This window comes from Babylonia areolata, chromosome 4 (assembly GCF_041734735.1).
Source record: "Babylonia areolata isolate BAREFJ2019XMU chromosome 4, ASM4173473v1, whole genome shotgun sequence".
NCBI lineage: Eukaryota > Metazoa > Mollusca > Gastropoda > Neogastropoda > Buccinidae > Babylonia > Babylonia areolata.
In genome coordinates this window covers 35,780,780-35,804,460 of record NC_134879.1, presented here as the reverse complement: position 1 = coordinate 35,804,460, position 23,681 = coordinate 35,780,780, and the positions used below count along the sequence as shown (strand labels likewise).

General features: G+C 46.3%; 1 protein-coding gene across 1 annotated transcript in view; it reads left to right on the top strand.

Moving 5' to 3' along the window:
* Window positions 1-22,260, top strand: part of LOC143281670 (uncharacterized) — a 105,500-nt gene extending 83,240 nt beyond the window's left edge. The window contains exon 4 of the mRNA XM_076586917.1: window positions 21,515-22,260. The gene's annotated coding sequence lies outside the window, so the exon portion shown is untranslated. The remainder of the gene's footprint in view (window positions 1-21,514) is intronic.
* Window positions 22,261-23,681: the final 1,421 nt, after the last annotated feature.

Genomic DNA, 23,681 nt, shown 5'->3' with positions numbered 1-23,681 from the left:
GTATGCGTATGATAATTTGTATGTGTGCGCATATGTGTATGTCCGTTATTGAACAGCACTGTAATTATCCCCCCTTTAAAGTGAAGCGCACATGTATACGAATATACATACATACGAATTTTGGTAATTGACAAACATTATTTTATTCAATTATTAAATTTTATTATATTATTTATTTATCGATTTATTCATTCAATTATTAATTTATCTATCTATCTATCTGTCTACCTATCTATCTATCTACCTATTCATTATCTATTTGTCTATGTATTTTTCAATGAAATTTACCCAGCATAGAATTTGACACAGGGGGAGGAACAGTCAACGATCAAACACCGGCTTCGGTGAGGGTGACTGGTCAGTCAGAGGTACTGGTATGACTCACGCTGGGCAGTTTACGGACAACCACTGCTCCCGACAAGGTCACCGTGACCGTCCTTTGTCCCAGTGTCCCCATGGTGTCCGTGCAGGTCAGCCCTGGCTGGTCGGTCAAAACAGGGTGATAGATGTTAATTAGGCCATGCCCGTCTCCCGGGCAGTGTTGATGGCGGTGTTAATTCGTGTATGCGTTTACAAATTTATGAGGCACTGTAATTCGTGTCTGTGCTTGCTTACAAGTTATGAGACTCAGCACAACTTGATTAATGCAACCGCACTGTAATTACGGTGTGGGATTGCTTTTTTTTTTTGTTTTTTTGAAGCATGGCTATGTGTAGGTAGCACTTTATTTACAATGGACAACACAGACGTACGTGGTTGGTCCAGTTCACACCTAAATCATATTCTAGCCCAGATAGTTAGGACAGCAGTTGCCTCTGCAGCCCATGAACGACGACGACGACGACGAAGAAGAAGAAGAAGAAGAGGAAGAAGAAGAAGAAGAAGAAGAAGAATTTATTCCCCCACATATATTTCTATCATTATTATCAATGGACGAGCTGCAGCCTTCATCTCCGTCTCTCTCTTCTCTCTCTCTCTTCTCTCTGTCTTTCTCTCTGTCTCTCTTTCTCTCTCTCTCTCCATCTCTTCTTTCTCTCTCTCTGTCTTTTTCGTTCTTTCTCTCTCTCTCTGTCTTCCCTCTCTCTTTTTCTCTGTCTCTGTCTGTCTGTCTCTGTCTCTCTCTGTCTGTCTCTGTCTCACACACACACACACACACACACACACACACACACACACACACACACACACACACACATACACAACTATTTTTGATCGGCGTACAAAACTTTTCCTTTTTCAAGAACTTGAAATAACCGTGCAAATAACTCAGTAGATTAGCTGACGGATTTTTTTAATGTTCAAGTCAATAACGGTTTGTTTGTTGTCGTTTTCTCAAATGGTGTTTTTCCATCCTGTTCATATCATAGTTTCTCATTATGTGAGTAATGTATGTTTCATTTATGCGAATATTTCTTAATCACATGTATATTATGTGTTTGCGAGTATATGTGATCCCGCTTGAGATCTTTTGGATTTCTTTCCCTCGATTAAGTGCTGGATTTAATGTTGTTGGTTTTTCTTGTTTCAATTATTTTATTTTGATATATTTCCCCCTCTTTCAGTGCGTTTGTACTTTTCTTTTTGGCCCAGGGGTAGGTGGGAAAAGCCCCCCCACCCCCACCCCCATTCCCTCTCTCTTTCTTTCTCTCTATCCCTTTCACTTCTCCCTCCTCACACACACACGCACGCGTGCACACACACACACACACACACACACACACACACACACACACACACACAGAGTTCCGGCTCAGAGAAGATTTTTTTAAGTTAAAGACAACCGAAACCAAATCGCTGATACTTCCCCCACCCCAGCCCCCGTCCCCAGTCCAACAGTAAAAGCCTCACACAGTCAGTCAGGTCAGTTTGTTCTGCCAGTCCTGGGGGAGACATGGCGGAGAGCGGGGCCCAGTCAGCATGGATTATTGAAGGTCCCCAGGGACAGCGCAGCCATGCTTAATTGCTGCTCGTGCTCATTGGTCACGTGTGGTCACCTCCAAGCGCTGCCACGCTCAGTCTGCACTGCGATTGGCCCCCAGACAGCGAGGGGAACATGGATGTTCAGGTACGGAAAACGTTTGCCAGGGAAACATGGATGTTCAGGTACGGAAAACGTTTGCTAGACGTTTATGTTTGACGACACAAATGGATGCTCAGTGAACATGACAGGAAAAAAAGGTTTGCCATCAACAAAATGTGAAATGTGACCACACACACACACACACACACACACACACACACACACACACTCGCACGCGCGAGCCCACAAAAGTGTTCGTCAACGGAAAAAAAAAGAAAAGAAAAAAAAGAGAGAATTGAATTGAATAAATTTTATTTTCTGAGGGTGATAGAGTAAGCAAGATAATGCTTTTTTTTTTTATCCAGCCCTCGAAGGGGAGACAGTAACATAAACAAAGGGGGAAATCATTATATCAGTACAGCATGCATATTATAGTCATGGATACATGCCAGGTAATTTGGCATGTGCAACGCTAAATAGAGGAGAATAAAATGAGAGAGATATAAGGGGACAGATGGAGAGAGAGAGAGAGTACAAAAAATGAAAATTATATAGGTCAAGATAATAATTAAATACCACCACCACCACCCCAAAAAAAATCCACAAAATACACAAACAACAACAACAAAGCACACACACAAAAAATAAGCATGCACATGTTACAAAAAAAACAAAACAACACGCCATTTAAATAGTTGTGGGAGCACAAAAGAGTTTGAAAGAGAGAGAGACTGAGAGAGACAGAGACACATAGATAGATAGAGAGACAAAGACAGAGATGACGCTATATATGATATTCATAACGCCTTGTAATATGAAGAAATATACTTTGCAAAAACATGTGTATCCGCACATTCGTGAAATCAGAAACCAATATAACAGTATCATCGTTTGAAGAATAAATGAGAGAGAAGAGGAAGAGGTGTGTGTGTGTGTGTCTGTGTGTGAAGAGAGAGGGGGGGGGGTAGACAAAGAGCGAGAGAGAGATAAAGAGAGAGGGGGTGGGGGGCAAGTAGACAGAACGACAAAATGAGGAGAAAAAGGGGCGATATCAATCCATGTATGTATATAGATAATGATAATGCAAAACTAAAATTGAAGTGAAAGGCATGCACATGGAGAGAGAGAGAGAGAGAGAGAGAGAGAGAGAGAGATCGTTAACTGGACATAGCGGATACGGACGTGGTATAACAATTTCCAACAGCACTATACTCTAAGATGGCCGTCGATTATAGTAGTATTAAATATCTTTCTTGTTTTGTTGCGTTGTGTTAGATGTGAGACGTCATTATGCTTTTGGACAATAACTTTACTCCCCCCCCCGCCCCCCAATAGACTTTGCACAAACATTGGAGCAGAGTTTTCCTGCTCAACTCACATAACTACAAGGCAATACTGTTGAAAGCGAGAACGTCCATGTATTCGAACAACAGTATTTCAGTTCTTACCGCGACATGGCGAGACAATGAGAGACAGAGGGAGGGAGAGAGAGAAAGAATGAAAGAGAAAGCCAGAAAGACAGACAGACAAAGAGGTAGCAGAGTGCTTTTCATCCTTCTCAATTATTCCATTCACAGAAAGAGTGAAAGGGAGAGGGAAACAGAGCGAGCAAGCGAGCGAGAGAGAGACAGAGATAGAGAGAGACAGAGTTCCGTGTTTCTCATTTCAACGACCTAACAAATCTATTAGCGCGAAACTCTTTACAAAACCATTCAGTGCCTTCCTTCCAGACGAGTGTGAAGAAATTGGGAAGAAAGGAGGGTCACAAAAAGGGAGGGAACTCTCACGTCACTCAGGGAAGCGTTGGAGCCTCAGGTCCCCAGAGAAATGGAGGCAAGCAAGCAAAAAAAAAAAAAAAAAAAAAAAAAGGCGTTTGACAGGACAGTGTCAGCTATTGCACGCGCCACATTATGTGTCCGTGGAGACCGCACGTGCCGCAGCTCTTCTCGTCTTGTTGCTCCAGTGTAAGATTCAAAAGAAAAAACAATATGATGTAAAATTTTCTGCTGCACTCCTGCTGTTAGTGATTATTTCAGGATCATTGTGCTACAGGGACTAACAAACCGGGAACAGTTGCCGGTATGTGTACTACCCAGCAACAGGAGGGTCTTTGTCTCTGAACATGAATTGTATGACAGGTGCGAGAACAAGTGTGTGTGTGTATTTGCATCGGCTGCCTTAAGAACACAAGGTGCAGTATTTGTTGATTATGATTGTCTTAGAAACACTCACCGTCGGTTTTACATACATATGCACGCTTGTACACACAGACACACAAACACAGACAAACACAGACACACAGACACACACACACACACACACACACACACACACACACACACATTGAGTTTACTGCCGGAAACATTCGAAGCATGGCATAAAAGTGACTGCTTTCGTGCCATCTTCGATACGAGTCCAGTTGCCGCTGTATACATCCCTATCGCATGTCTGGTGTGGGTGAGTGGGTGGGGGGTGTGGGGGTGGGGGACGATGAACCAGTTGCAGAAGAGCCAGTTGTGACTCATCTGTTGCTCTTGGCAGATGCGCAGTCATTCTCTAATCCGCCAAGACACTCTTCCATCCTTTTCACCATCCACACCCACCCTCCCAAATCATGTCTCCCTTCCTGTCATCGCTGTGCCTGCCCCCAAACCCCACCCCCACCCCCGCTCCCCCCTCCCTCTCTCATTCTAATAGCCCCTTCCTCCTCCTCACCCTTCCTCCATGTCCTCATGGGCAGCCAGTGGCGTGAGTGTGGCCTGATCGTTCTATGGGTTTATTGGGGAATCAAAGACTTGATCATTTACACACTCTCCCATTACTAGGGAGCGTGGGGCGTCTCGGTGGATGGGAAAGGGTTAACCAGTCCCACATTCAGGGTTGAAAGGATTATTGGCCTGTTTGTACATCGTTAGACCGAAACTAGTTTGAACGGCTGCTAGTGTGTTTGCGAGAGGTTGTGTGTGTGTGTGTGTGTGTGTGTGTGTGTGTGTGTGTGTGTGTGTGTTTTGTCACTGTCGATTTCCAATTATGGAGAAAAAGCGAGGGGATTATGAGAGGAAATGTGGGAGGGGGTACATTGCAAGATTTGAACATGTTGGATGTTTGCTATGTCAGCTAAGACAGAGAGAGGGATAGATACAGAGAGAGAGAGAGGGGGGAGAGAGAGAGAGAGAGAGAGAGAGAGAGTTCACTTTCGGTTGTAAAAATAAGCTGTTAAGGTGTTTTGGAAAGTCGTTTTAAAACGCGAGTCTTTGAAATATGTAGTCAGTTATGCATCAGATCAAAGATCAAAGGACTACGAGCTTTAAACATATTCATACTAAGGACGTGTTTTGCTTTTTGTTCTGCATTCAACAGTTTTCTTTTGGTTTTCTTTGTTTATTCAACAGGCTTCAAAGGCTTCCACCATTGTCTGTATCTGAGAGCTTTTCACATATAGAAATTAGATTTCTGGGGGTTTCTTTCTGCGTTCAACAGTCTCTCTCTCTCTCTCTCTCTCTCTCTCTCTCTCTCTCTCTCTCTCTCTCTCACACACACACACACACACACACACACACACACACACACACATACACACACACACACAAACACAGACGGACACACACACACACACACACACACACACACACACACACACACATATACCTATTATATACCAATATATATCCATCTCCCCCCTCTCTCTCTCTCTTCCTCCTCTTTCTCTGCAACTCTTTTTCTCTTTTTAATCTCTCACTCTCTCTTTCCTCCTTTCTCTATCTCTGTCTCTCACTTTCCATTCTTCACTATCAGGGTGATTCATGTGACCAGTTTTCAGCCAGTGCAAACAGCCCTGCCAACAGCCCCAGACAGAGGCTGAGTGCCGGAGTCTATCTATCGGGGTCGGCCCAGCCAGCGCTTCTTTCAGTTCTGGTGCTTTGTGCCGCCAGAGACTGGCTGATGGATACACAGTGCCTTGGTGCTGTGAAGCCTTTAGAGGGAAAGTTAAACACTTAGAGCATGGAGACGGACAGACAGAGGGATGAGAGGTATGACAGAGAGACAGACAGAGACAGAGAGAGAGAGGCAGACAGACAGAGACACAGAGACAGACAGACAGAGACACAGAGACAGACAGACAGAGACAGACCGCCAGACAGAGACACAGAGACAGACAGACAGAGACACACAGAGAGGGAGAGACAGACAGACAGAGACACACAGAGAGACAGACAGACAGAGACACAGAGACAGACAGACAGACAGAGTTGATGTGATGACACAGAGAGAGACAGACATAAACACACACAGAGAAAGGAAAGGGAGTCAGAGAGAGAGAGAGAGAGCTTCTCACCGTTGTCAGTTCAACAGTCTGACAAATCAGTTAGCACCAAACTCTTTACAATACAGCTCCGTTCTTTCCCTCCAGAAAGTGCGGAGAAATGGAGACAGGAGCGTAAAAGGGGAATAAAACAACTCCCACTCAGCGAGGCGATGGACCCAGCCGTCCCTTGTGATAAAAGAAGAAGAAGAAAGGGGTGGGGGTGAGAGGGAAAAAACGCAACAAGAAAAGAAGCGCGGGTTTGAATGACAGGACAGTGTCAGCTATTGCACGCGCCACGTCATTCTGTCCTTGGAGATGGCGTGCCAGAGTCCGGGCTTATTTTTTTACAAACCAGAGCCTTTCCCCACAGTGTGTTGTCAACGATGTACCAAGGTTCTGGGGCGTGAGCTACGAACAGACTGAAGCAAAGTCGTGGGTGCAGTGGTTTTCTTGATACATTCAAACAGGTATGAAAGACTCTTGCATCCATCACTGTTTCTGTCTGTGTTTCTTTCTTTCTGTCTGTCTGTCTGTCTGTCCCTCTCTCTCCATACCTATTTTCTTTACTTAGTCCCTGCTCCACACGCGCATATACACACATGCACGCATGCACACGCGCGCGCACACACACACACACACACACACTCACACACCCATCCACACACACACACACGCGTGCGCGCGCACGCACGCACGCACGCACATTGGTCGCTTGTCTGAAAGCATTTGAATAATGGCATGTAAATGCTTCCGTGACATCTTTGATGCAAGTCCAGTTGCTGTACCCAATCTCCCAACGCCTGTCCGGTGTATGGAGAAGGAGGAGGAGGAGGGGGAGAAATAAAGGGAGAAAGAAGAAGAGGAGGAGGAGGGGGAGAAATAGGAGGAGAAAGAAGAAGAGGAGGAGGAGGGGGAGAAATAGGAGGAGAAAGAAGAAGAGGAGGAGGGGGAGAAATAGGAGGAGGAAGAAGAAGAAGAGGATGAGGAGGAGGGGGAGAAATAGGAGGAGGAGAAAGAAGAAGAGGAGGAGGAGGGGGAGAAATAGGAGGAGGAAGAAGAAGAAGAGGAGGAGGAGGGGGAGAAATAGGAGGAGGAAGAAGAAGAAGAGGAGGAGGAGCGGGAGAAATAGGAGGAGAGAGAAGAGGAGGAGGAGGGGGAGAAATAGGAGGAGGAAGAAGAGGAGGAGGAGGGGGAGAAATAGGAGGAGGAAGAAGAAGAGGAGGATGAGGAGGGGGAGAAATAGGAGGAGGAAGAAGAAGAAGAGGAGGAGGAGGGGGAGAAATAGGAGGAGGAAGAAGAAGAGGAGGAGGAGGGGGAGAAATAGGAGGAGGAAGAAGAAGAGGAGGAGGAGGGGGAGAAATAGGAGGAGGAAGAAGAAGAGGAGGAGGAGGAGGGGGGGAATAGGAGGAGGAGGAAGAAGAGGAGGAGGAGGAGGGGGAGAAATAGGAGGAGGAAGAAGAAGAGGAGGAGGAGGAGGGGGGGGAATAGGAGGAGGAGGAAGAAGAGGAGGAGGAGGAGGGGGGAATAGGAGGAGGAGGAGGAAGCCAGCACAGAGCAGCCCATCCTGTGTGACTCATCTGTTGCTTTTGGCAGATGGTAACCTCAGTCTCTAATCTTCTAAGACTCCCCCCCCCCCCACCCACCCCCATCCGCCGTTCCCTAAGCATGTCTCCCTTCCTGTCATCGGTCTGTCTATCCCCCCTCAACCCCCACCGCCCCCACACCCCTCTTGCCTCCACGACTCTCTGTCCCTGCCCCCACTCTCCTCTGCTTCAGTGTCCTCATAGGCATCCAATCAAAGAGTCAGCCAGTGACGTGAAAGTCTGACGTGACCACTGTATGAGGAAGTCACAGACTTCATTATTTTGCACGCTTCCTGGTCCAGGGAAGCGTCTGTTGGCTGGCCCCAGCGGGCAGGAAAGGGTTAAGCAATCCGACAGTCACGATTGAAACCGTTATTGGCCTGTTTGTGTCAGTGTCGTTAATCTAACGACCTGAGTGGACGGCGATGTTTGTGCAAGCTTATTTGTGGTTTTTAACCGATTTCTCATTTCTCTACCTTTGGGAGGGGGGGGCGGCAGGGGTGTGTGTGTGGGGGGGGGGGAGGTTATGAAAGGAAATCTTGTGGTGGTTTTACTCTGCCATTTAATGAAAATGTTTGGTGTTTACCGTGCTCGCTCATTGGAGAGAGGCGAGGGGGGGGGGAGGGAGAAGTGGGTGGAAAGAGAGGGAGGGGTGGTTTCTTTCTGTCATGAAAAAAATCCTGTGTTTACTGTGGTGATTTCAGAAAGGAATCGCCCAGAACTGTGAATAGATCCAAGCCCTATCGGAGACGTGGTTTTCTCTCTGCAATCAAAGACCCTTGCTGTTTCTAGTAGCTTTTCATTAAGATATATTTTTTCTTTGACTTTCCTTCTGCATTCAACAACTTTTGTCTTTGAGTATGTTTGTCTCTATTTGCCTGTCTGTCTGTCTGTTTCTTCTTTCTCTTTCCCTTTGTCTGTCTGTCTGTCTTTCTACGCCCTCTCACTTTTCTCTGTTCTCACTCATCTTCTTTCTCCCGCTCTCTCTTTCCTTCTTCCTTTCTGTCTCTCTCTGTTCCACACGCCCCCTTCTCTCTATCTTTTCTGTCTTCTCCCATCATCTCCCTCTCTCTTCTCTCTCTCTCTCTCTCTCTCTCTCTCTCTCTCTTCTCTCTCTCTCTCTCTCTTCACTCTCTCTCTCTCCCTCTCTCTCTCTCACTTCCCATTCTTTACTTTATGGCCTGTTTTCTTGTCTGATTGATCTTGGCGTGTGCGTGTGCGTGTGTGTGTGTGTGTGTGTAAAGGGGAGATAAAGCGTCGATCAAGACTCAACACGAGTTTCCCCCCCTCTTCTTGAAGGCCACAAACACATGAAGAAGACAGAGGGTGTGAACTGAATGTCAAGGTGATCCATCTGACCGCTTTTTAGCCAAAACAATGCAAACAACTCCAGAGCCAACAGCCAGAGAGAGAGAGAGAGGGGGGGGGGGGAGTAGGGGGGAAGGGGAGGGGGGGGAGTGAAAACTATCTGTCAATTTCAGTTAGCTAACGTTTCTTTTTTGGCACTTCGTTGTGCCGCTGGAGACTGATGTGCTGCCCGAGACATTGTAATTTGTTCTACCGGTAGTGAGCCGAAGCATTCAAAGAGCGAAAGCTAAACTGTGCGCACACACACACACACGCACACACACACACACACACACAGAGAGAGAGAGAGAGAGAGAGGGGGGGGGTGTTGGTGCACTGAACTCAACTGGCGTAAGAAACTCATTTATTATGGAGGTGAATGGGAAAGGGGAAAGTTACCCAGGCAGGGCCAACAGCCGTGCTCCTCTGGCAGCGAATCAACGGTGTGACGTCTTTCACCACGTCAGTGGGTACTGAGGCATCGAGTTGGACGGAAACGGGTTCAGCGATGAATGAAAGAGAACAAATCATGTCGGTGTATTGGATAGATGTTCAGTGGAAGAAAACAACGGCTGTTACCGGAAAAAATACACCCTTCTCTTCCTCATGTCTGAGAGAGACAGACCGACAGACGTACAAGGAGACGCACAGAGAGAGAGAGTGTGTGTGTGTGTGAGAGAGAGAGAGAGAGAGAGAGAGAGAGTGTGTGTGTGTGTGTGTGTGAGAGAGAGAGAGAGAGAGAGAGAGAGAGAGAGAGAGTGTGTGTGTGTGTGAGAGAGAGAGAGAGAGAGAGAGAGAGAGAGCTGTTCAAAATTCCATTCAGTGTGGTATACATTTTCAGGTTGATATGCAATGGCAGAGAGAGAAAAAACATTGAACCACACCTGTCTCGACAACACCACCTGCAGCGTACCGTCACTGTATCGTCCACAATACTACCCATTACCTATCATCGCTACCTTATCTACGTGTATAACCCTACAGGTAACTCCCCCATCTCTTCTACCAGCACTACCTACAGCTTACCACGTACACCCCCCCCCCCCTTCCTGTGTATTGCCCGCAACGTGCAATCTCTGTTTCTCCTTCCCTAACCCGCAACTTGCAATCTCTGTTTCTCCTTCCCTAACCCGCAACGTGCAATCTCTATTTCTCCTTCCCTGACCCGCAACGTACAATCTCTATTTCTCCTTCCCTAACCCGCAACGTGCAATCTATATTTCTCCTTCCCTAACCCGCAACGTACAATCTCTGTTTCTCCTTCCCTGACCCGCAACGTGCAATCTCTGTTTCTCCTTCCCTGACCCGCAACGTACAATCTCTATTTCTCCTTCCCTGACCCGCAACGTGCAATCTATATTTCTCCTTCCCTAACCCGCAACGTACAATCTCTGTTTCTCCTTCCCTGACCCGCAACGTACAATCTCTGTTTCTCCTTCCCTGACCCGCAACGTACAATCTCTGTTTCTCCTTCCCTAACCCGCAACGTGCAATCTATATTTCTCCTTCCCTGACCCGCAACGTACAATCTTTGTTTCTCCTTCCCTAACCCGCAACGTGCAATCTCTGTTTCTCCTTTCCTGACCCGCAACGTACAATCTCTGTTTCTCCTTTCCTGACCCGCAACGTACAATCTGTGTTTCTCCTTCCCTAACCCGCAACGTGCAATCTGTGTTTCTCCTTCCCTAACCCGCAACGTGCAATCTGTGTTTCTCCTTCCCTAACCCGCAACGTGCAATCTCTGTTTCTCCTTCCCTAACCCGCAACGTGCAATCTCTATTTCTCCTTCCCTAACCCGCAACGTACAATCTCTATTTCTCCTTCCCTCACCCGCAACGTACAATCTCTATTTCTCCTTCCCTAACCCGCAACGTGCAATCTATATTTCTCCTTCCCTGACCCGCAACATGCAATCTCTATTTCTCCTTCCCTAACCCGCAACATGCAATCTCTATTTCTCCTTCCCTAACCCGCAACGTGCAATCTCTAGTTCTAGTTTGCATTCTATCATTATCTGCAGCAATCTTTTCTATCACATTAAGCCCTGCACGCCGTCCCCATCTCTTCTACTATATTGCACACCGATCTCTCATGATATATTAAACGCAATGTACCATCTCCATCTCTCATTGTATTCCTCACAACGTTCCAACGAAATCATTTCTACATGTATCACGTGCCATAACCATCGCTTCTACTATATCGCACCTCAGTCTCTTATTTTAAGTTGTGGCTCTCTTTAGTGCTGTGGGTTGGACGGGGCCTGCTACTATATTGCCGTTACCTCTGACGAAACCGTGGCATGAGTGGGAACTCGATGCACCCAACAAGTGTGACTCAACGGGCCCCAAAAAATCTAAGCCCCCCACCAGCCCACCCACCCATCCTCCTATTCTTTTGCGCTTTCCGTCTGTCACCCCTTGCTTTTTTCTTTCCTTTTTTTTTTTATTGAACTGCACACAGACAGCTAGCAGTGACCATTAGGGTTTTCTCTATGGAAATGGGGAAGACGTGATGAATGCCCGCACACGTGCTTCGATGCACGGAGGCGTGTGGCCAGGAAAACGAGGGGCGAGGAAGACATGAAGAATTAGGACAAGATGAAGAAAAGGAAGAGTTCGAGGAGAGGAGATGGAGTGAGAGAGAGAGGGTGGGGGGAGGGGCGCCGGGGGGGGGAGAGAGGAGGAGAAGCCACACACATACACACACACACGCACGCACGCACGCACGCGCGTGCGCACACACACACACACACACACACACACACACACACACACACACACACACACACACACACACACACACACTCGTGTGATATCACTTACAGTGAAAAGATGTTAAACTAAAGAACGAACACACACACACACACACACACACACACACACACACACACACACACACACACACACACACACACACTCGTGTGATATCACTTACAGTGAAAAGATGTTAAACTAAAGAACGAACACACACACACACACACACACACACACACACACACACACACACACACACACAGGGGAGCTTCAAAACTGACCATTCATGACTGACATCTTTCTGAAATATATGTACCCACATAATCAAACGGCTGAAAGACTGAATGCACTTACTTGACTGAGTAGTGTGTGTGGTGTGTGTGTGTGTGTTGTGTGTGTGTGTGTGTGTGTGTGTGTGTGTGTGTGTGTGTGATATTTATAAAATAAAATAAAAATCTTGTGTGAATAAAAAGAGAACATATTATTAGTGTTTGCGTTTTTAGTACCGCCGTTGAAATTATTTGTCAGCGTTATGTTGATACTAGCACTAAAGTTGTAAAACTTTTGATATCAATCTTATACGTGTTCCTGTTTGTGTGCAATATTCAGGAACAGAAATTTTTTTTTCCATGCAAGAGAGAGAGACAGAGAAACAGAAGGAGAGAGAGAGACAGACAGAGAACGACAGTAGACGATGACTAATCCAAACCGAATGGCCTTCAGTTGTTAGTTTCCTTTTTTTTCACCCCCATTTTTTTCCTCTTCTCGATATTGACCCCGATACAACCGACTGTCGTGTCATAACCGGATTTCTCGTTAAAACTTTGATGCTCACGCTTGCAAACATCCACCGAGGTTGAGGCGAAGGCCATTGCTGGGTGGTGATGGTCGTGTGGTGGGGCCAGGGTTCATCTGCCTGGAGGCATGGAGCATTCAGCCTGAGGACCACCAAACGTCGGTGTCCCTCCAGCACGGCCCTGCCGCTTTTGCTGTTTTGGTCGTCGGGTCGTGGAAGATGGGTTTTTGAGTGTGTGTGTGTGTGTGTGTGTGTGTGTGTGAGGGTGATTGTGTGTGTGTGTGTGTGTGTGTGTGAGGGTGATTGTGTGTGTGTGTGTGTGTGTGTGTTTGCGTTCGTGTGTGTGTGTGTGATTGTGTGTATGCGCGCGCGCGCGTGTGTGTGTGTGTGCGTGCGTACGTGTGTGTGTGTGTTTGCGGTGTGTATGTGTGTTTTTGTGTGTGTGTGTGTATGCGCGCGCGCGTGTGCGTGTGTGTGTGTTTGAGTGTGTGTGCGTGCGTATGTGTGTGTGTGTGCGTACGTGTGTATGTGCGTGTGTGTGTGTGCGTGCGTACGTGTGTGTGTGTGCGTGCGTATGTGTGAGGGTGTGTGTGTGTGTGTGTGTGTGTGTGTGTGTTTGCGTGTCAGAGGAGGGAACTGTGGAGAGAATGTTAATTCAGCTGAGGGGAAGTGTATGCACACAGACCGCAGAGTTCTTCCCCACACTCTGTTTGTCTCGTTGGACTCAAGGAAGGAGGGTGTGGGTTCGGTCTCACGAAACAGGAACAATGGAAGCTGTGCTGTCTGTGTTTCGCTGTTTGTCTCTGTGTTTGTGCGTCTGTCCTAGCGAGACGGTGCTGGGAGTGTGCGTGCACGCGCGCGTATGTGAGAGAGAGATACTTCGTTTTTTAATGTCTTAAGAGGTTGTTGTTGTTTTTTTGTTAAATGACAAAAACAAAAACAAAACAAAAAAACACCTAGAACCCCGAAAGTCAGGAGGAAGAGATAGAGGGGGGTTGGGGCAGGCAGACAGACAGACAGAGAGAGACAGACTAATTAATTAAGAAAAGATACATTTTAATTAAATCAGTCGAACCGAGATGAAAGCGATAAAAGGAAATCCGAAAGCTTGGGAGAAGAATTGAATTGAGAGAGAGAGACAGAGAGAGACAGAGAGAAAAACAAAGAGAGAGAGAGAGAGAGAACTCAATGACAAACCGAGAGGAAATAAGATTTTTTTTTTCAAATAGGAAACAAGCCCCCCCCCCCCCCCCCCCCCCCCCCCAAAAAAAAAAAAAAAAAGAACAAGAAATCAAGCAAGCATCCAGCCAAAAATCCATGGCTTGTGGGCAGGAAGCAGGTTGCGGATTTATGGCCGATGCGTCATCAACGTTTTAAAACGTAAGGACTCCCTGGAGGAATCTGAACACGGCGACAGCAACTGGTTGACAGGCGACCCTGTCGCGTCAGACGGTTCGCGCAGCCCCCCCCCCCCCCCCCCCCCGCCCTTCAATCCCCCACACCCCTCCATCCCCCGACCTACTTCATCCCACCACGTGCCTGCACTCTCCTTGGGAAGGAGAGCGCTTCCTAACGATCCTCCTCCCGGTACCCCCCGCCCCTACCCCCCGCCCCTGCAACAAATGGCACGGGGAGATAAAGCTAATCGGCAGTTTGCCCTGTCCCCTACCCCTCCTTCAGCCAGGGCCCCGAGAGGCCGGCATCTTCCGGAGCTCCGTGCCACAAGTGGGCGTGTCCCCTGCTAACTGCTGAACCGAAAGGGCGGTGCCGATACATCATCGTTAGCGCCCCCGACCATATGGTTTTGGGGACAGGGGAATGGGGGGGGGGGGAGGGGCCGAGGGGGGCAAGCGGGGGCGGAGAGAAAAAATCAATAATCTTGATGGTCCGTTCGGCAGTCTTCTGATTAACAGATTCCTCCTCCTCCTCCTCCTCCTCCTCCTCCTCTTGTTCTTTCTCTCTCATCGTTATCGTCTCCCATAAACAGCACTATCCTTATGGGGGGAACGGATGTGCCTGTGTGGGAGGGAGAGCAGTGAGCCACGTCACGTCTTCACTGGCAGATTGGCATAAAAGCTGAATTATGTGGCTCGTCCGAACTTAACCAGATTGACGGAGTAATAACTCAGGCCTTATTCAGCGGCCTGATTGAAAAGTACGCCGCCCTTCGATTCAACCCAGCAGTACCCAAGAAAACGGAGTATGGCTGCCAACATGGCAGGGTGAAAAAAGGTCATACACATAAAAGCCCACTCGTGTGCATACGAGTGAACGTAGTAGCTGCAGCCCACGAACGAAGAAGAAGAAGAACCCCGCAGTCTCAGAACTGTTCGCATAGTGTGCTCTGCATTGTCAATAAAGGAACTGTATTATTTATTTTCGTTGACTTTTTCACAAACGGTTTGGAATGGTTTTCAGGATTTGGTATTGCCCAAAAGAATTTATATTGTTATTTACAGACAAAGATGCCATTTCATGCACTTAAAAGTTTGGTTTTTTTAATCAAAGGTGATGCACGAACTACCTTTTTGTCCTCTTCGTTTTGGCGTCTACGGCTTGAAATACTAACTGTAGTGTTTTGAGGGAAGTCGGCGTGTCTACAGCAAAGTTCTGCCATCAGGGTTAGATTTCATTCATTTTTTTATGTACCAAAATAACCTCTCACAAATGCATTCAATATTCCTGTAAAACGAACAATTCACTCTGGTGTGTCCTCAGCCCGGTCAGATTAGCACAGAACGCAGACCCCTTATGCACTATCTCAATTTATGGCTAACAGAGATCAAACACAGACAGTTGCATACTGTCATCATTTAAAGTCGGGAGTATCAAAAAGAAGATATTTATATCCAAAAGTGCGAGCAGGAAAACAAAAAACATTCATGTAAATGTACTTGCATGAATTCAGCGTATGATCTCCAGAAGTGTAAGTAAATCGATATGACCAAAGACCTTGCCCCAATAGCGGACAGACAGAAGCACATGTTGGTTTCCAAGCTGAAGGGGGACAGAGAGGATGGAATGAAATGGATTGGAACGAAGGTTCAATGGCGAAGTTTTAGGGCCTGTGACCCGAACAACCTTTATCAGCATCAAAAGCCTCCATCCAAAATTGGAGCCTTTTTTCAGTGGAGGTTTCCCGCACCCCCTCCGTGACCCCCTTTTGCATGTTTGATTAGACCCCGCTGTGAAGGGGAACCCGAGCAACTGATTTCTACAGCTGATATTTTTTCTCACCAGGCCCAGCAAAGAGCGAACGCTCGCCCGTAACTCAATAAGTTATTTGATTTCCCTTCATGCTTGAGATGGCGAGTTGGGTGTAATCAAATAGTGCATGATATTGATCCAATCAATCATCTCATTTGTTGCTTCTGGAGGGCTCCACTTGCAGCCAGCCCAGGCCGCGAGAGATGGCAAATAAAGGGGGACGACTCGGTGACTAACTCTTCTGAAATGGCGCTCGGTACAGTTCACACACGTTCGGATTCTGTTACTTTTCGGTTGTTAATGAGTGTGTTTCCGTTCGTTATATGATTATGTTTTAAACTGCTGATGAATCACAAAGTTAATGGTATGAAAAGCACAAAGCATGGTTCAAGATCTCTGTGACTGTTGCCAGAAGACCTTGTAACACTGTCTGTCAATCTATGTATCTATCTATGTATCTATCTATAGAAGAGCTTATAACACTGTCTGTCTGTCTCAGTCTATCTATCTATCTGTCTATCTGTCTGTCTATCTATCTATCTATAGAAGAGCTTGTAACACTGTCAATCCATCTATCGTCTATCTGTCTATCTATCTATCTATCTATCTGTCTGTCTATCTAATTACATTGGGGAGGGCAAAAAGAACAGAAAGCCTGTTCTTCAGAAATGGATCTCCCTATAAAGTGGTGAGTGCTGGTCTTCTGGATGGACATGCGGGGACACGCAGTGATTTCAAGACAATAATATACGAGAACGTATGTGTGTATGTCATTTGAACTCTTTTCCCATTTTCTAGATTTTCGTGATTTTTAATATTATTGGGAAACGATGGTTCATTTTTACACCAATAAACAACATTTTTTTCAGAAATCGTTTCGTGCATATTTCAATATGTCTTTTTTTGTTGTTGTCTTTTTTTTAATCGTGTTTTGAGAACCAATATTCTTCTTTGTTAGGTTGAAAAATTAAGAAAATAAAACCTTATCATTCTTATTGTAACGAAAATACACTTATCTCGGCAGTGCTGATTTGGGACATGAAATCTAAGCAATACTTCTGTAACGTGATAAGCGATACAATAATTCCAATGCAATCATAATAAAACTACTCACAGTTTCTACTGGCTCGTGTAGACTATCGCCTTGCTCAATATAATTACATTCATTGACGATTCGACTCTATGGTGATTCCAGGACACCTGGAACACTCCGAGAAACTGTAAGTGACAATCAGACCACGATGTACGGCCTTCGTTTCCTGGCCTCCCTCCTCATCTCCTCAAATCTCTTTCCGGGACAATGGACAGAAAAGGGGGACCATGCAAATTTCATTTCCACCTCCATTCATGAGTCGTCCGTGCTGCTGTACGCACCCCTCCCTCCTTCCACCAGCCCTCTGGCCTGATTGCACTGGAAGGGAAGGGCGGAGATGGCTCACGGTGACTTGCCTCACTCCTCTTTCCGCTTCTTTGTGTGTGTGTAGGAAGGCAGTTGGAGTGCCTTGCCGTACGTTTCTATCAGCCCTGGTTCCTCTGTTCTCTGTCTGTGGGAAAGGCAGTGCCTTGCCGTACGTTTCTATCAGTCCTGGTTCCTCTGTTCTCTGTCCGTGGGAAAGGCAGTGCCTTGCCGTACGTTTCTATCAATCCTGGTTCCTCTGTTCTCTGTCTGTGGGAAAGGCAGTGCCTTGCCGTACGTTTCTATCAGTCCTGGTTCCTCTGTTCTCTGTCTGTGGGAAAGGCAGTGCCTTGCCGTACGTTTCTATCAATCCTGGTTCCTCTGTTCTCTGTCTGTGGGAAAGGCAGTGCCTTGCCGTACGTTTCCATCAGTCCTGGTTCCTCTGTTCTCTGTCCGTGGGAAAGGCAGTGCCTTGCCGTACGTTTCTATCAATCCTGGTTCCTCTGTTCTCTGTCTGTGGGAAAGGCACTGCATAGCCATAGGTTTCTATCAATCCTGGTTCCTCTGTTCTCTGTCTGTGGGAAAGGCAGTGCATAGCCATAGGTTTCTATCAATCCTGGTTCCTCTGTTCTCTGTCTGTGGGAAAGGCAGTGCCTTGCCGTGTGTGTCTATCAGTTCTGGACTATTCTGGTTCCTCAGTTCTCTGTCTGTGGGAAAGACAGTGCCTTGCCAACGGTTTCCACGTACCTCCCCCCCCCCCAACCCCCCAGTCTTTAGTCTTTTTACCGAGACCATGACGAAAGATAGGGACTCATATTCCATTACCCGTTTGTTCTGTGTGTGTTTTCTGAACTGCCGAATCGTTGCATGCAATCTTTGCATTATTTCGTATATAAAACAACGAACAATAGTCACACAGCGTCTAGCCGTTGCTGCTTAGCACTGCAACCTTTGGTTCATTTCCCACTACATACGTGTATAGTGTGTGTGTGTGTGTGTGTGTGTATTGAAAATTTGCCCGGACGACTCATTTCTTGATCTGAATTCACAATCCGGTTAATTCCTTTCACGTGGATGTTTTGTTCCTTTGATCCAATTTTTAAAGCTTTCATCCATTAATTGGAATGTCGTCAGTGTTGATCTGACTTCAGTGGTGATGTACCAGCTTGGTTTTGAGGATTTGATTCCTTGATCCGATTTTCATGGTTTGGTTATTGATCTGACGTGAGCAGTTGTAATTGTTGTCATTTTAACTCTTTGATCCCTTCGCCACGGCCTTGCTCTGACGTCAAAATTCATTTAATTAAACGGTTTCCGCTTACCTGTATATGCATAAACCTCAAACAAATGGAGCTAACTTATGCAGTATTTCTGGCTGTGTCCGTACGTGTTAATTTGAAAGAAAAAACCGGTCCATTTCAGTGTATTTTCTGTGTTTTTTCGCATCAGTATGTACGACAGGGAAATCTGTCGAGGCTGTAAATTCTCCGGAGTTGAATGGGTTGATAATGTATATCTATTTCATTATGTGTTGTATTTATTATGATCTTTGGAGGAGGCAATTGATGCTCTGTCTGTGTGTCTGTCTCTCTGTGTGTCTGTCTCTCTGTGTGTCTGTATCTCTCTCTCTCTCTCTCTCACGCACTTACCCCCCCCCCCCACACACACACACACCACCACCACCACCACCACCACCACCACCGCCACAGCACGATTACCACACCACATCACACCACCACACTACACCACAATCACACCACACCACGCCACACCACACCACACCACATCATACCACACCACACTACACCACCCTACACCACATCACACCACACCATCATACCACACCACATCACACCACACCACCATCACACCATACCACACCACACCACACCACACAACCATCACACCACACCACCATCACACCACACCACCACCACCACCCCCACACCACATCACACCACACCACTATCACACCACACCACACCACACCACACCACACCAAGCATTCCACACACACAGTTACGTGGTCGGCAGTTTGTTCAAGGCCGAATGCTGGACAGAGCACGGGAAGGGACTATAGTGTTACTGGTGTTCTTCTCGCGTCTCTGCGGACTGGTTATGTTCCCTGAAGTAATTCATAAAAGATAATCATGAACTGGACTCGGAAGGTGGAAACCCAATATAACCGGTTCCTGACAGGGGTACGAGTGAAGGCATTCATTATGTCGGAGAGCTTGTGTCAATGATGAAGAATACATTGTCGAAGAGCTGGTTATTGCTGTGTTTGTTTGTTGTGTTTGGTGTTGTTGTTGTTGTTGCTTCAGTTGATGTATTGTGCCCATCTTATTCAGCTTGCTTGTACTTCCATATGTATGTATGTACATGTACGTCTGTGAGTGCATGGTGTGTGTGTGTGTGTGCGTGTGCTTGTGTGTTTGTGTGTGTGTGTGTTTGCGTGTGTGTGTGTGTGTTGTGGTGTGTGTGTTGTGTTGTGGTGTAAGTGTGTGATATATATATATATATATATATATATATATATATATATATATACAGACACGCAGAGACCTGACACACAGACAGAGCATCAATTGCCTCTGAGAGAGAGAGAGAGAGAGAGAGAGATGTCATCAGTTGTCATTATGTTCTTTGTTATTTTCTACAGTACATGGATTGGAGTGGCAATAAACGACCAGAGACAGCCCTGAATAGATGTAGTACATAAAGTAAAATAATGAATGTCAGATACAGCGGCGGCAGCATCACATGTGAACTGAATCATCGGATTTTGTATTCTCTGTAAATGACTCGTGTTTTGGGGCAATGACGATGATACAATGAAGAAGTACAGTACATGAATAATGGTGCTTTGCTGGGCAGAAGGAGAGGTATAGGGGTCTCACGAAACATTCATGATTTGAATATGAGGCCTTTTTTTCTGTCCCCGTCATCTGCGCCGTTCATTTTTTCTATAATAGTAATTCTAGTGGTATAACTCCCACGCTGCTCATTCCGAGTCCTCCACACCCACATCCACACCCGGGATCGTCTGTCGCAGTCTCAGCGTCGGCAGTCCACAGGGAGCCAACGGTGTTATGTCGTCAGGAGGTCACACATCAGAGGAGACCCTGCACTGCTGCTGAGTCACTTCGGTGATGTTCAGTGGTGCCTGTTCCGATTCAACGTACTAAAGGCACCACCTGTAAAGCCTCCGACTGACGACAGTTATTGCTTAGTCGCGGAGCAAGACTGAGTGAGCGTCCCCCTGGAGTGGAGACCGTCACAACGTCTCCTCCCTGCCCCACCTCCTCCCCTAATACCTCCCCTCCCCCCTCTTCCCTCCACATGAATCCGCCGACACTGAAGACACCGACAGGACTTACCCCAAGTACGTAAGTGGAGGGGATTCGGAACTGAGGTCATCATTAGAGCATGGTATGAAAGACCACAGAACTTGGGACTTTTTATGAAGAAGGTTGGTGATGATGATGATGATGATGATGATATCGTTATGGAGGTCCAAAAGATTTGGGACAACGTAAGGCTTTACTCATCACCTCCTTCCCTAATGATATCCCGGCGTTAACCAGGCCCAAGAGATGCAGACAACTGCGGTGTTGGTCAAGAAATTTGAGCAACACACCCAAAGATGTGCACGTGAAGTGGATGATATTCGATTGTCCCAGTCTTCCCGTTTAAGTCAATGGCATACTTAACTATAGGTAGGAGCCGGCGTCGGGCCGAAAAACCCACCTCCGCTGAGAATCGAACCCGTTCTCCCAGACGTCTGTCCGCGACACTGACCACTTGGCTGCCGCGGCTGGTAATGGAGGATTTGATGTTTCTGTTTAGTAATGATACTAATCATTTCATTTCTATTTCATACCGAAATATAGAATTTACGTATGAAGTTAGTCCATAAATAGCATATTTACGTAATTTCCTCTTCTGTTTGACACTGGACAGAAGTAAATATGATGTTATTTGTTTCAGGAGACTGATTCTTTGATTTTGTAGGAAGTTTTGGTTTTCCGCGGAATGCTTGTGTCTGTTGATGACGCGTGATGTAGTTTGACGATAATGGTGACGTCATCGGTATGTTCCAGGAGCTGTGATCCCATTGATGATGTGTGGAGTGAAGCAGTGATGAAAGATGATGATGCCTTACGAGAGGGAAAAGCACATGATCGGCGTCGGCACATCCAGAGTCTTTGTCCTCGCTGCTCCGTTTTTTTGTGTTGTTTTTTTGATGTGGTTTAATTGTATTCTGTTCGAATGGACATTATCGTTTCCTTTGTTTCCATCCATGAACATGTTTGCCAAACATTAAGGTCAGTCTGGAGTTTATCACATTAACAAATTCATCTTAGATAAACTGAAACGTTTCTCTTGCATTGGGGACATCGTGTCTTTCCTGCATTGTTTTCTTTTTTTTTCTTTTCTCTCTTTATTTCATGGAATCAAAACAATAATCACATGGCATTTCTGTTTGCGTTCGTCATTTAATTACGCGGTTTGTTTCTTAATTTTTTGGTGTGTGGTTTCTTTTAGTATTTTGTTGTTGTTGTTTTGTTTGTTTGTTTTGTTTTTGTTTTTTGTTGCATCGATGCGCCCGTGGTGATATGACAGACCTACATACGTACATCCATGGCATCTACAAAGTACAAAACGCAGAATTTCAACTACTGGAAGGTAGGGACACAAGGGGCAATTGCCGAAAAGCCTACAAGGGACATAGCCGTTTGCTCATCAGAAGTAACTACTTTGCAGGACGTGTCATCAACACCTGGAATAACTTTCCAGACTATTTAGTTCCAGCACCAACAGTCAACACTTTTCAGACCAGACTGGATGCCCACTGGACAAACCTACTCGAATAGGTAGGACAGTAAGACCTGTATCATCACGCATGTAAGTAGTAGTTCAAATCTGATGGTGAACAGGCATAAGAAAAGGCCTCAAGCACCACAAGCTCAAGTTCGAGTTATATTTTGTTTGTTTGGTTTTTTTCATAGGCTCTGTAGAAATTTTAGAAGCCCTAAGCTTATTGTGTTTCACATGATATGATGTGTATTTTGTACTTCATGAGTTTTGATTGAAGATTTGTTTCTTAATTTTGTATTTTTTACTTCATGAGTTTTGACTGAAAATGTGTTTATATTTGTTTCCATAGACGCTGTAGAAATTCATTAGCAATAAGCTTAATCCTGATCCGTGTTTCACATAATATGATTCTACGAGTTGTTATTAAAGATGATTATGTTTAAACTACGACGCCCCTTTCTCTCTCTCTCTCTCTCTCTCTCTCTCTCTCTCTCTCTCTCTCTCTCTCTTTCTCTTTCTTTCTCTCTTTCTCTGTCTATAGATCCGTCTGTCTCCATCTCTGTCTGTCTGTCTGTCTGTCTGTCTCTCTCTCTCTCTCTCTCTCTCTCTCTCTCTCTCTCCTCTCTCCTCCCCCCACCCTACCCCGTCTCTCTGTCTCTCTCTCTCTCTCCGTCTGTCTCTCTGCCTGTCTCTGTCTCTCCCTCTCAGTCTCCGTCTGTCTCTCTGTCTCCGTCACTCTCTTTCTCTCTCCGACTGTCTGTCTGTCTCTGTCACTCTCTCTCCCTCTCTCTCTCTGTGTCTATCTATGGACCTGTCATCTTCGTCTCTGTCTGTCTGTCTGTCTGTCTCTCTCTCTCTCTCTCTCTCTCTCTCTCTCTCTCCCTTTCTCTCTCTCACACACACTCTCTCTCTCTCACTCTCTGTCTTACAGTTTTACTCATACTGTGCTGATTTGTATGTAAGAAGAGGTCGACCTAGCCGCGAATGGTGCTTGTGTTAATATATATATATATATATGAAAAAGAGGCAAAGTTTTGTGCTGCTTTGTGTTGGATACTTTGCATGCACTCCAGGGAGGACTATTGGCTGTTCAACTTAATCATTGTCGGTTCTCCTTTGAGCCCACATCACGTCAGGTGGCTTTAAAAAAAATAAAAATTAAAAATAAAAAAAGTCGGTCGGAAACAGAGCAAACATTTCCCGACAATGTTATCATGGAAAGTCTTGGCCTTATCATTATGATTCATGCCGCGATTCCGTCGCTGAAAACCAGTAGGTTGGCGTAACAGATGGCTGCAAAGAGTTCACAACGGGTATTTCCGTTCCCGTGATGACATGTGCCCCCCCCCCCCCCCACCCCCCTCTCTCCCCCCTTCTCGCCCCGCCCCCCCCCCCCCCCCACACCCCCCCACACACACACACCCCAACAACCCCGCACACCCCCACGCA